Source organism: Chelonoidis abingdonii, chromosome 9 (genome assembly GCF_003597395.2).
Source record: "Chelonoidis abingdonii isolate Lonesome George chromosome 9, CheloAbing_2.0, whole genome shotgun sequence".
Taxonomy (NCBI): Eukaryota; Metazoa; Chordata; order Testudines; family Testudinidae; genus Chelonoidis; species Chelonoidis abingdonii.
In genome coordinates this window covers 81,688,993-81,701,979 of record NC_133777.1, presented here as the reverse complement: position 1 = coordinate 81,701,979, position 12,987 = coordinate 81,688,993, and the positions used below count along the sequence as shown (strand labels likewise).

The following is a 12,987-nucleotide window of genomic DNA, read 5'->3' as shown; positions in this document are numbered from 1 at the left end:
CACCACAGGGATGTTGAATGCTATTGTATTATGGTCACTAATTTCCAAGCGGTCCTGCTATAGTTACCTCTTGGACCAGCTCCTGCGCTTCACTCAGGATTAAATCTAGAGTTGCCTCTCCCTTTGTGGGTTCCCGTACCAGCTGCTCCATGAAGCAGTCATTTAAAGTAGAGAAATTTTATCTCTGCATTTTCATCCTGAAGTGAAATGTTCCCAGTCAATATGGGGTAATTGAAATCCCCCATATTAGAGGGCCTTAATAGAGAAAGTACTTTCCCTTCATTTCTTAACTTTTTTGACTGTAAAGGGTTAACAAGTTCAAAGCCATCTGGCTGTCACCTGACCAGAGGACCAATCAATTTTACAGGATACTTTTCAAATCTTTGAGGGAGGGAAGTTTCTGTGGTGCTGTTTAGAATTTTGAATGTTGTTCCTCTGGGTTCTGAGAGTGGACCAGACGTGCACCAAGGGTTTCTCTCCAATCTCCCTATAATAGGTTCTTATGTGCTCAGGAATAAAGTAATAGGTAGATAAGGTATTAGGCTTATGTTTTTTTCTTTATTTGCAAATGTGTATTTGGCTTGATCGTCAGGGGCCCAAATGGTATTCTGAAGGACTTCAAAACATTTTGTATTTTTGCTGAAAGGATTTTTTGAGCCTTTATACTTAGGCTGGGAGGGTATTCCCAGTGCTATAGCTGAAGACCCTGTACCTTATCCATTTGTTAATTTACAAAGAAAATTTTACTGTTTTTCTCTCTTTTTAATTAAAAGTTTTTTTTAAGAACCTGACTGCTTTTTTTTTTTATCTGGTGTGAAACCCCAGGGACTTTTTGGATTCTTTTAGGGTTTCTTAATTGGTGGGAGAATTTGGATTGAAGTTGGGCTAATTCTCTCTATGTATTGTCTTCTCTCTCAAGGGCCCATCAACTTGCAGGGATTTCACTTTAGTCAAAGTGCTTTTGTTTAACTAACCCCCTCTTTGTTTAACTATTTCAAGGAGTTTTTGAATCACAGAAATGAATGCTTCAGTGTGACCTGTTGAGGGAGGTTCTTCCCCCACAGGGATGGTGGGGAATGCTTTGTTTGGTCCTATTCCAAGGGTCTGGGTCCTGCTATTCCCCAGCTCCTGCGCTCCACTCAGGATTAAATCTAGAGTTGCCTCTCCCTTGTGGGTTCCCGTACCAGCTGCTCCATGAAGCAGTCATTTAAAGTATCGAGAAATTTTATCTCTGCATTTTGTCCTGAAGTGAAATGTTCCCAGTCAATATGGGAATAATTGAAATCCCCCACTATTATTGAGTTCTTAATTTTGATAGCCTCTCTGATTTCCCTTAGCATTTCCTCATCATTATCACTGTCCTAGTCAGGTGGTCGATAATAGATCCCTAATGTTATATTTTTATTAGAACATGAAATTACTATCCATAGCGATTCTATGGAACATGTGGATTCGCTAAAGATTTTTACTTCATTTGAATCTACATTTTCTTTCACATATAGTGCCACCTTCCTCCACTGCTAGACAGCAATGTCAGTGAGACATAATCTAGGGGTCCAATTCTACATTCCTTATACAGAATCAGGCCCAAAGATGCTAATTTAGAGCTGATATAACTATGGACTCCGGCTTTGAACTTCCCAATTAACAGATCTATACTTTTCTTGGGTTGAATTCATTGTGCAGTAGAATATATACTGCAGAGAAGATTGTAGATCTCAAAATATACCATTAAACTTTGGGAACATGGGGACACATTTCCCAAGCAGCACACAGAGCTGTAGACACTCAGCATCTAAAGACTGCAACTGGGAACTATGCAGTTAAGCCAGCACACAATGCTTTTGAATTTGCCCCTCTGCCACTGTTTTATAAATGGCTCTAACTTGGGGCAGCCCATGGTTGCCAGTTATTAGGAATCAAGAAAGCTAACAAACCACAAATACTCTGAAGTGCAAAAAGCAATTTTTTTTTTACCCAGTAAGTGATCATTCAAAAATCTACCATGCTCTCCACAAGTAGAAATTGGCACAGAGCAGGGGAAGAAGATGGAAATTGTGTTCAGAAATGCGTACTTAAAATGTTTCAATTTTAGTTTTCTTTTTTTTTTAAACACAAGATTTTAAAATATATTTAAAAATATCAAACAAAATATCAACAAAAGAAAATGCAAACACAAATTTCAGATCTCCATCTACAGTCTCTTGTGTGGCTGAACTCCCCTCAGGCAAACCTGACACTTAGTACATTTTTCTAATATCTTAACTTTAGGTACAATACTTCTGAACAGCCCTGATCTTTTTACTGTGTTTATTTACCAAGCTCTGCACCAGACTCATTTAAATTTATTTGTATGTCGGCCTGATGGAGGCTGAAGTGGGGAGAACTAGACACAATGAGAAGTTCAGTCTCTCAAAAAGGCATATCCCTCTTTGAAAGCACTTTAATGAATGAGCCAAAGCTCAACATTATCTCCCCAAATCACGGGTCTAAGGCTAGCCTCAAACTCCTGAAAGTATACACTCTCATCCCAGATGCACCAGCAGGCTTATTTTTTCAAGGGAGGCTCCAGGCATACTGATGGCTGTGTTTACAGGCCATGAGGGAAAGTCCCATAAGGCAGGAAGAAAAAAAAAAAGTTAAGATTACTCAAAGCATTTTGCATAATACTTGGTGCATTCAACACAAAAGTCTTGAAAAGGAGGGCTGTGTAATATGCCTAAACGATAACACATTACCTAGCTGACAAAAATATAAGGACCAGATCTTAAGCTGCTGTAAATCAGCACAGATCCAATGACTTCCGAGGCTGCTATATAGATTTACACCAACTGAAGATCTAGCCCTAAAATTTATGACTATTTAAACACTAAAGGGCAAATTTTCAGCTGGTATAAATTGTCCTAGCTCCCCTGAAATCAATGGAGCCAGGACAATTTACGTCAGCTGAGGATATTTCCTTAAGAAGTCAGAAGCAAAACAGAATCCAAGGATTAATACGCATTCTAAGCACTGAAAAAGAAATTACTACATTGCCTAGTTTTCAACTGATGGAGGAAATTGTTACCTCAAACACATATGCTGTTTAAAATAGAAAGGATGGGTGGGTGATTAGCAGTATCACTACAATGACAATTTTATGGCCCTGGACCATTCCCCGCTATTTGTGCAATTCCCACTGTTTTCAATGGGACTTCAAGGCTGAGAGCAGCATATGGCTGTTAGGAACCGAGTCCTCAAATAAGTGTTTGTGTTCTATCAAGTTGGAATTTATCCAATCTTTCCTATGGAAACACTGGTGTTTGGTGCAGAGAACACATGTGCTTTATAACAGATGTAACTAAAAATGCACTACACAACAGCTCTATCTTTTTTGGATTAGTTTGCGGCTACTTGAGCTTTATTGCAGTTATTTTATTATATGGTCAAAAAAAAATTGTCACAGCTTCCCTTTCAGTTTGAAAAGTAGTTATTTCAAAATCTGATGCTCTGAACCAAACCTTTTTTCTTGGACTGAGTAATAGATCAAGTGTAAAATTTTCAGGAGTGCCTAAATCCCATTTTCAAGAATGACTTACGCATTTAGGAGCTTACGTTTAATTGAAAGTCACTGGGACTTCATTACTCAGGTGCCTTTGAAAGTTTTACCCCAAATCTCACCTGCTCTACATTATCTTCGTTCTTAAGCAGCTTTAAAAAGCAACACAGTCGTCCAACTATCCGCATAATTCATATGAACTAAAATGCATCGCAAACATGGGGCTTGATCCCACAAACACTTATGCACATACTTAACTTTATTCATGCAAATAATCCCTTTGAGCTAACGGAGCTATTCACAAGTGGTTACAAAAGCGACTCCCTGACCATTTTAATGGAATTAGTTTGCTTTTACAATAGTCAACAACTTGCTTTTTTTTCCAAATTAAAAAAAAAAGGTGATTACAGAATCTTTAGTCATTTCATTTTAAGCAGTTTTCCCAGCAAAGCAAGAATCAGACCAGCAATTAACCACCTCTTTCTTCTTTTCCAAATGAGTTTTCCCATCTTCCAGCTCACTCTGGTCTTCACCAAGTTGCTAATAAATCAGTTTTGGATGAATCATTTCCTGTGTGTAGACTGCATGCTTCATCACAGAGAAGATTCTCACAGACTTCCTCTCTGGTCAGATAAACCAGATGATAAAGAACTGCATCACGCTACCAAAACAAGCCTTGAAGTTTCCAAAGAGTTAAGAGCAAGTGCCTGCATGTATGAAAGAGCATGGGGTGGGGAGGTGAAAAGGCCAGCTGTGTTAATTTTACAGCTCCAATTTCCTCAATTATGACTCATCATCAATGCAGGAGAAATCTAGTTTCACAAATAAAAACATTAAAAGTGCACTGTGTAAGGGGAATTCTGCAGCTATCAGATGAAAAGTCTTGTTACGAGTCCACAAAAATTAACATTTTACAATCTCTTGCCTTTGTAATTACTAATGAGATTTGGGACTTAAGACCACAAGAGCAAAAACAAAGACTCTTCATAATTTTTCTCTCTCTTACAGCTAAGTATTACAGCACACTTCTAAAAGCAGGATGTTAAAAACTCTAGCAGATTAGGCAAAGCTCAATGTATAGTAATGAGCAAGGGTATTTTTCTTAAGAGAAGGATCTGGTAAATTCAGAAAGTCTATGCAGGGGTGAGGTCTAGGGAAGGTAGAGTTGAGTTTTGTGAATTACACTTGTAATGGAAAAAATAAGCTGACTATTCAGTACTTGGGTAACATTATTTGCAGGAAATAGGTGCATAAAATTTCAGCTGAAAAGGACACATTTTCCACAAATCGCTGCTTTCTCAAAAAATAGGAAAAGTTATCTCTGCTTACCTGAAAATTTCCTTTCTTCAAGAGATGAGGTTCACAGGTAATAGGTATTTCACTCTGCTTACAGCTTGGGGGCAGAACCAGACCGTCAGTCACTGACAGCAGATAAGGCCCTTAGGTTCCCCCTAGTTGAGATAAATATCCTTACTATGGAAGTTCAAGTCTAGTTTCCTAAATTACAGAGTCTATGGAATATACTTAGGTGAAAAAGCACAGGAACTTCTCCTACTGCAGTGCACAGGAAAGTGCCCCTAACAAAACAAACCCAAATCTTTGGATGTCAATTTCTCTCTATTCTGTTTGTCTTCAGGGTGGGCTGGATATTTGGACTTTGTTACTTGAAGAAAGGAAATTTTCAAGTGTGCTCATATATATTTTCCTACTCTTCATTGTGGAAAAGGTGCAGAGATCCATCCAATGGGATTTTTACAGCAGTGTGACTCCATGGTGGACATCAAAATCTTAAAGCTTCAGCTACTGAGTTATGCGAACATATGAGAATCTCAGGCCATGTCTACACTGGAGCGCTTTTACAGTGTAAAAGCTATAACAGCAGTGCAGCTGCATCAGAAGATCTCCCATGTGGCCACTCTGCGCCAATGGAAGAGAGCCTTCCCGTTGATATAATTAAACCACCCCCAATGAGCAGCGGTAGCTATTTCCACACCATTGTCCACGCCAGTGTGCCTGTCAGTGTACCTTATGTTGCTCACTTATGTCATATCAACAAAAGGTGCTAGTGTAGACACAGCCTTAGCTTTCATTGGTGGGTGGGGAGGACAGTCAATTGCTAGCTCTAACAGCTGCAGAGAAAAATAACAAAAATTTATTCCCTGTGTATCCTAAAGGTTCAAATATCAGAAAGATAATAACAACCATGGGGTTTGTTTTCTTTCAAATCTCATGATTTGTTAAACCAGCCTCCATATTTTGGGGTCTGATTTCTGATTTTGTAATATTTGGGGTTGGCAGTTGATCTTCGTGTAAACTCCCCATTGACAGCAGTAGGAGTTCAGCTGGAGATGGAGAATAGACAAGTTCATGGAGGATATTTAGACAGACTGGATGGGTGAGGTAATATCTTTTCTGTTGGTGAGTGAGAGAGCTCTTTGTGGCTCAAAAACTCTCTTCTCCAGGTCTGGGAAAGGTACTCCTAGCATCATAGCAAAATGCAAGGTGGACCATATTGTTTAGCTTAAATAGTAAGTTAGCACATATTGTAAGGGACAGTTCAAGGTAGAGTGGCCCACTGATATCTCTGCAATCATAGGGCAAATAGGGGGGGTTAATGGGTTACAGATTGTTGTAATAACCCATAAATCCAGTGTGTCTGTTCAGTCAATGATTTTTAGTGTCTAGCAGAATAATGAATTTAAGCTCCCAAGCTCATCTTTTGAAAGTGTTGTGCAACTTTTCTTTGAGGATGAGGACTGATTAGTCAGATGTAGACTGACTGCTCCGTGGAAAGTGTTCAACCACAGGTGATACAGTATTTGTGTCTTATTTTCCAGTGTGAGTTCATTTGAGAGCATAGTGATTGTCTGATTTTACCCACATAGTTGTTATGGGGGCATTTAGTGCACTGGGTGAGGTATGGTCTCTCATCAACAGAAGTTGGTCCAATAAAAGATATTACCTCACCCATCTTGCCTCTCTAATATCCTGGGACTGACATGGCTACAACTACACTGCATAACAATTTACGGATGAGAGGCCACTTGCCAAGATGACCAGGGACACAACCCCATGCTCTAGATGTCCTTAAATTGGTGACTGACAGAAGCTGGGACTGGATGACAGGGGATGGATCACTAACTAACTAATTGCATTGTTATGTTAAATCCCTCTGAAGTATCTGGCACCGGCCACTGTTAAAAAACAGGATACTAGGCTAGATAGACTATTAGTCTGACCCAGTATGGCCATTCTTATATTGTTCCATACATAGCCCTGAATTTATACTCAACCCCTGGACCATAAATTATAAATAGAATTTGACCCTCTCCCCTAAGAATCTAACACTCCTGATATAATGTATTTAAGGAAGCAATAAATTACATTTCATTTGGTGACAAAATACAACAGATCAAAGAAACAAAGAAATGTTCACTTAATGTTGTACTTTCTGTTTTATGCCACATCAATATATCCTGGCTTATTAATGCTTAAATGCTATCGAACCCAAATACAAGGAATTTCAGCATGAAAGGTCCTACCAACCACTACAGAGGTTACACACATACATGATGCAGGAAACACAGAAAGAGGCTTTCATCCTATGAAAAATTCCCCTTGCTTCGGGGAGTGCGGGGGGGAAGCACCCCACCCTCAGGAATTCAGCCTCCAAAACTGATCCATCCTTTGATAACTACAGGGATTCGGGGGGATGCTGCAGAAGCAAACAGGTTCTGTGTCTGCACTGCCTCAGCCGTCCCACTCCAAGTCCTCTACAGCTGCTTGGCATCCCTCCTCCTGCAAAGTTCATGCTGCCCGGGGCCTCCTTATTACTCTTGATAATCTTTATTGCCCTTCTCTGAACCTTTTCCAGTTTCACCATATCTTTTTGAGATGGGGTGACCAGAACTGCATGCAGTATTCCAGGTGTGGGCACACCATGGAGTCATATAGTGTTTATTTATGTAGTGTTTATTTTCTATTCCTTCCCTAATAGTTCCTAGGGTTCTGTTAGCTGCACATTGAGCTCAGGTTTCCAGAGAATTATCAACAGTGACTCCAAGATCTTTTTCTTTAGTGGTAACAGATGTGGTATAAGAGGCAGAACTTCTCAAGCTCAGAGTAACTAATGTGGAGAATGAGGGGGGGCAATGAAGGCCATGAATAATATTTTATGAAAACACTGAGGCCTGGGCATATCATTAGCAAATTAAGTCTATCCTTTCTTGTCAAGGATTTTGCCTTCACTGGCACCTGCCAAGTTTGTCAGCTGACATCAGATACAAGGGATTAGGCGAGAACAAGCAAGCAGAAGAGTTGAGCTCATCAGAAACAAAATATCTCATATTAATACAAATATCATTAGTAATTAAAACCCAGGGAAGAGCCGATTAAAAAAAACCAAATACACACATAGAAAAACAACCTCCCTAGACTCACCACATAGAGCCACCATCCCTGCAGGCCAACAAAGGCAGATTGTTCCTAAATTAAATGTTTTTTCCAAACTTTTCCATTAGGCCTCCACGCAGAGCAGCTGCAAACATCAACTGCATCAAAAGTCAGACAGACAGACATTTAAAGCAGCTTTCTCGTTGTCATCCCCATCCTTGCCAAACTAAAGGAATATCTTTTACTGGACCAATTTCTGTTTGTGTGGCTCAAAAGCTTGTCTCTTACCAACAGAAGTTGGTCTAATAAAATATATTACCTCACCCAGCTTGTCTCTCTAGAATCCTGGGACCGACACAGTTACAACTGCACTTCATAAAACTAGAAGAATGTTATTTAATACCTGTACTGGGAACCTCACTGAATGAGTGCTTCTAACCAGGACTTCCGAGAGCTTGCAGAGGAGAAGGGGAAGCAGACTCACTGGTAAATATTAGTTTGTACTGAAAAAGCCAGAGTGTGTTGTAAAACTGCTTTTTATTTCTGTGCCAGCTTCACATCATTCCTAGTCAAATTTGGCAGGGTGGGGAGACATGGGGGAAATGAGGATGCATAGGGAGCAACACTGACTTGGCTTGTCCAGGAAATTGGCAGCCCTATCGGCAGAATTATAAAAAAAAGTTTGAAAAGTCCATATTTCTGGGATTTTGTTAATCTTGCCCTCCCCCGCTCCTTTTTAAGCTCTTTTCCTTTGGTGCCCCCCAGGAGACTCCAGGGAGTTGATACAGCTCAGAACTCTGTCCATAGCCAGTCAGACTGCCATGTGGAATTGTAGGCAGGTTGCAAGCAGATGGTGCTGTGGAGTGTAATTAATTCATCCTCTGTTCCTATTCAACAGCCCAGGCAAAGCCTCCACAAACAGGGTCCCATAGAGGTGGAATCCCCATCTTAGCACAGGCAACCTTCTGGGCTTTAATGTTGGTAAAAGATATTGACTGACAGTCTTGGAGACTGACAGCCTATTTATCCACACAAGTACAGTTTGGGCTGCAACAATAGAAGACTGCTCTTCCACTGCCTCAACCTGGACCTGAAAGGAGAATACATAGCGGTAATGATTCACATTCACTGCCAATTACTGCCACTGGTTGTGGTTTCCACGATGTTGACCCCTGTCCTCTGGGAATTAGACACAAACCAAGCTTATTTCACAAAGTATTACCAAACTGAATTTATACTTCATAACCATTCTCTCCTATTTACCTTTCATCTTTCAGTCCTGGGGAATCACAAAATACTTTGTAAACTAAACATGTAGTAGACTCAATTAATTCATCACTGAAATACAGTCAAGACTGGGGTGGAACCTAGAAGCTGTTAAACAGCCTATAGAAACACTATGCGGCAGTTAGGGCAAGAAGTGATAAACACAACCACTGAAAACAATTGAAGCTGGAGGGGAAACTTAAATATAATTACCCAAGATGAAATTTAGACAGGAGCCCAAGGCACAGTGTACTTCTGCTAAAAGCATCATGAGGCACATAATGGCAACAAGCAATTAGAGCCTTATTTTTACATCTCATTTTCAGCAGCACAGTGCACTTGCTAGGTTCCTAGTTCAGCAATGACTCAGAGGGAAGAGTGCCTCTTACTGATTCATCAAGACGACTTCCCTGGATGGGAGATCTCACTAACCACACCTCTCCTAAATAATGACAAACTTAATTTGTGAGATACAATGTACATGAGGGAATACTATCTACACACATTGCTTTAATCTCTGCTCATTTCTACATCGTTATATGAAAAGAACTGCATTGACATACACAATGAAAACAATAGGGGAACAATGTGATGGCAGTGACAAGCTAATGCACAAATATTTGGGCAAAGAAGTCAAGACAGCTCTCCCCACAGCCCCCCCAGTGACTAAGCCTTTGGGCCACACACCCACTCAACCCTCAAAAACAGCTCCATGAAACAAAATTGCTCATTCTAAAATACACAGTCACATCTCCTCCTCACAGCACTGTCTATTTACTAAGAGTCTGCACAGACTGTCTGCTTTGCAAAAAAACAGAATCCAACTCTCTCTCTCTCGCTCTCTCCTCCATGAGACATTAAATGCTAGAAAGGGTCCAAGTCCTTCACCCCTTCATTTTCTTTATTTCATTCCCTAACCTCTGAGTTCACAGACTCTGCAGCACTGTTCAAACAGATAGGAATTTTGGAAACACTTTTAGCTGCTTCCAGAGAACCATATCCAATGAGATCCAGTCCATAATGGGATCAGAACTGCACCAGACACAGTATGTTTAAGCCTATGCAGAAGGGAAGGTCATGTCCTCTTTCAGCCACTTTAAGTCACTATTCCTAGGGGTGGCTCTATCTTTTTTGCCGCCCCAAGCACGGCAGTCAGGCAGCCTTTGGCGGCTTGCCTGTGGGACGTCTCCGGTCCCACGGATTCGGCGTAACCGCCACCAAATTACCATTGAATCCGTGGACCTCCCGCAGGCTAGCTGCCGAAGGCTGCCTGACGGCCATCCTCACAGGAACTGGCAGGGCACCACCCTGCGGCTTGCCGCCCCAGGCACGCACTTGGAGTGCTGGTGCCTGGAGCCGCTGCTGTTATTCCTGCACAGCTCTGTCCCAGTGCTGTGTCCACTGAAAGCTCCTGGTCTCCCACTCACAACAGTAACACAACTTCCTCAGTGTCCAATTATCTATGTATTTATATGGCCTCCCCACCTCTGCAGTATCTTATCACTAACCAGGTATTTCAAAACAGACACAAAGAGCATTAACTTATTTCTGTTCCTCTTCTTTCTCAGCTGGTAGGAGAAATGGCTTCATTACTTTGTAGGGTTTTACTTCCATATATATATTGTGTTTGTGAAAATATAATTGAGGGACAGAGTTTTGAATGTCCTGAGCTTAGTGGATCACATTTCTCTCTCTCTCTCTCTCTCTGCTGGTGGCTCTCTCTACAATTCTGGTCCAGTTCCTACCCAGAAAGAGGACATGTCCTACCCAGACCATTGTAGCTCATGTTTACTGGACCCCTTACTCCAGCTCTTATTGTACTTGAGTGAAGTATTGAAGTGGGAAAGGATTGCATTTTGGGTCTCTCCCCAACTGTAACAAAGATGGTGCATGTGAGGGGAGGGGGAGATGATGTGCACTGATACAGTAACAACAGTCAGATTGTTACATTTATTATAGTTAGTAGCACCATTCACATTTCCCACTGCTTCATAATGCTGTGTGTTATGCTGTTGGCCTGAATAATACATCAGCATTCAGCTTACCACAAACTCAACATGTGTAAGATGGGGCCATGGTTTTATTAAAAGCAATGCAGGGCTTGTTTCTATAAACATTATGGCTATGTCATGTAAAATGTAGTGTTACTGCTTAACTGTTGGCTGAACCTCAGACGAACTGTTACATGAGGCAAAAAACAGACCATCAAAAATTTGCAGTCAAATATACTAACACCAAATATTTTGTCATATTAGCAGTACATTAAAAATGTAACATACACAGATAACACAGAGAGATGTTACTGCATATATTCTACCCATTCTCTGTATTCATAATATTAACAATAAACATACTTTGCATTTATGTAGATCTTCCATAATGCACAGCACTAATTTTAACCACTGTACACACATGGACCCCAGTCACACAGTGGGCTATTAATTACTAAAAATCTAAAGACCTTCCTATAGCCAAGATGCAGGGCTGTAGTGGAGTCTCTTATCTGGCCGTTTGCCACACTACTCCAGCCTTAGTCTTGAACAAACACAGATTCTCCTCCCTTTGCTGGAACAGAACTGCATACACCGATGCCCCCAATTCATCATTTAAATAAATAAATAAACCAACAGTGTTACCATCTGCCCGTCCTTAAACAAACCAGAAACTGTGGGAGCATCACCCTTCTGTCAGTGACAGAAATGCTGACTCAACACAGCATGGGTCCTGAAAGCAGGCAGCAGAGTTTTAAAGACTTCTAAAAACAAAGGTTAACACAGGGAGTAAAAAGGAAGCTAAGCAAAAGGAGGTCAAGATTACTACTGACCTCTGCTTTATCGCTAAAGCACCATTCTATCGTGCACTAAACAAAGACATTAAGATGACCAGGCCCCAGTTAATTACACTCTTTCTTCCTCATCCCCACTTTAAAATATGAAAATGAAGGGGAAAATTCCTTATTCAGTGTAAGTGAGGGAATAATAGAGACTTCTCCAGTTGCAAAGTAAGTTGGTCCCCTGGTCAGGACACTAAACTCTGACTTAGTAGTCCCAGGTTCAATTCCTGCTTCATCACAGACTGCCTGTGTGATTCTGGGCAGTCATTAGTCTCTCTGGTCCTCCATGTCCACCTGTAAAACAAAGCTACTCAGATTTCTCTACCACACAGGGATGTGTGAGGATACATTAAAGATCATGAGGAGTTCAGATACTACTGGAATGAATGACATATAACTCAAAGCCAATAAAGCTAGATAGCCACAGAAATAAGAAATCATTCTATGTATTGTTAAATCATTTAAACAGCTACACTAGTATTTTGTCAATATGTATAGACTGCCATGAATTTTGTTAAGTAAAACTCTAAAGGAGAAAAGATGAGAGAGGTCTAGAAAAACGGTTAATTACCTTCCAGGAAACAAATATGAGTTTTCACTAAATTTTCCAAACTATCAGGATACACTTCTTTGCATGTGCAATACATTTAATTAGTAATGCTTCAGACCTCAGCACTATTGACTTTTGAGGATATTTTATTATTTATGTTACAATACCACTTAGGAAGCTCCAGGGTTATACTGATCTAGGATCTGTACAAGGAGGAGTCCCTAACCCAAAGAGGTTATGATTTAAGTTTATGACAAAGTGCAACAGGTGGATTCAATAGACAAACAGGAAGGAGGAGTATACAATATGCTAGAATTAACAAAAAAGGGTGAAGCAGTCCAATGAAAAACCACATCCCCCTCTGGGTTATCAGGTTTCACTTCCATGGCATCTCTGATGACAAACTTA

General features: G+C 40.5%; 1 protein-coding gene and 1 long non-coding RNA gene across 2 annotated transcripts in view; one reads left to right on the top strand and one right to left on the bottom strand.

The window, feature by feature from the left end:
- SMAD3 (SMAD family member 3) overlaps nucleotides 1-12,987 on the bottom strand; it is a 119,871-nt gene that overhangs the window by 47,798 nt on the left and 59,086 nt on the right. The gene's annotated exons all lie outside the window — the stretch shown is intronic.
- On the top strand, nucleotides 3,886-5,768 carry LOC142047286 (uncharacterized). The gene is made up of 2 exons (XR_012656468.1): nucleotides 3,886-4,164; nucleotides 5,265-5,768. It is a non-coding gene; the product is annotated as an uncharacterized LOC142047286 (long non-coding RNA).